Below are 1,085 nucleotides of genomic sequence, written 5' to 3' on the forward strand. Positions count from 1 at the left end.
ACTTAGAAATGTCAAGTAGATTCTAAATGTCAAGTTCTAATTCTTATTGTAATGTGCCGATAACACTGAACTCTAATTGTGCCATATAAAGTCATACCCTTAATACAATAAAACAGGGATGATTTTAGCTTTTGACAGGTCTTGCTCCAGAAAGGTCATACGTAATTGTCTCTTATCGACACATATTTGAATTGACCCTCTGCTAAGGTATTGATTATGGCTGCTGTCTTGATACGTAAATGAATAGTTTTCTAATGAACAAAAGCAATATACCCAATGTATATTCATATGGGCATTGTGATATGTTTCTGTTGTTGTTTGCTTGTTTTAAGGCTTATAACTTAAAGCAATAGTTCACCCCAAAATAAATTTCACTGTGTTTTTTTTTTTTTTTTTTTTTTTTTTTTGTGCAGTGAACACAAGCTTGCAAAAGTTCCTTGCTCTGTGAGTCTTTTGAGCAGCAGAACAGTGTAAAAAAAAAAACAGTGCTGAATTTCCAACCAGACACTTGACAGCGTCCTTGCCTGCCAAATGATTTATCCTTCATAAAACTCATAGATGCAGACTTAGACTTCAAAGGGTTGAAAAAAAGGGTTGAACCAAATTTTTCTTTTTCTTTTTTTACATGAAGTCAAGGGCCATTGTAGAGACTCAAAAAGAAATCCCTTCTGTTCAATTCCAAATCACACCAAAAGCACATCAAAAATGTAAACTCCAGCTGAGTCAGGCACTACTTCAAAAAAGAAAGCAAAATCAAGCACAACAGCATGTCTGTTCTGAGATGAAATGTTTTCTGCAGGAGAAGCATAGGCTGTGTGCAGTCTGAAGAGGTCTTTACTGATTGCTGACCTTCACCAGAATACTGAGAAAGACATTTCACGCCCCTCTAATTAGAGGTATCGTTTTACACTGGTAACCCTGCGATGCCAGCCTATGAATCACTTTCAAAATTAATACTTGAGCAAATGTTCAAAAGCATCTGTTTTTCTTGAGGTAACTATCGAACTAAAAAATAATGTAATAATAAAAAAGCTATTGTTGTTCCAAACACATATGATTCAGAAATATTGCAATTCTGAACTTGC

This window comes from Carassius auratus, unplaced genomic scaffold (assembly GCF_003368295.1).
Source record: "Carassius auratus strain Wakin unplaced genomic scaffold, ASM336829v1 scaf_tig00001574, whole genome shotgun sequence".
Lineage (NCBI taxonomy): Eukaryota > Metazoa > Chordata > Actinopteri > Cypriniformes > Cyprinidae > Carassius > Carassius auratus.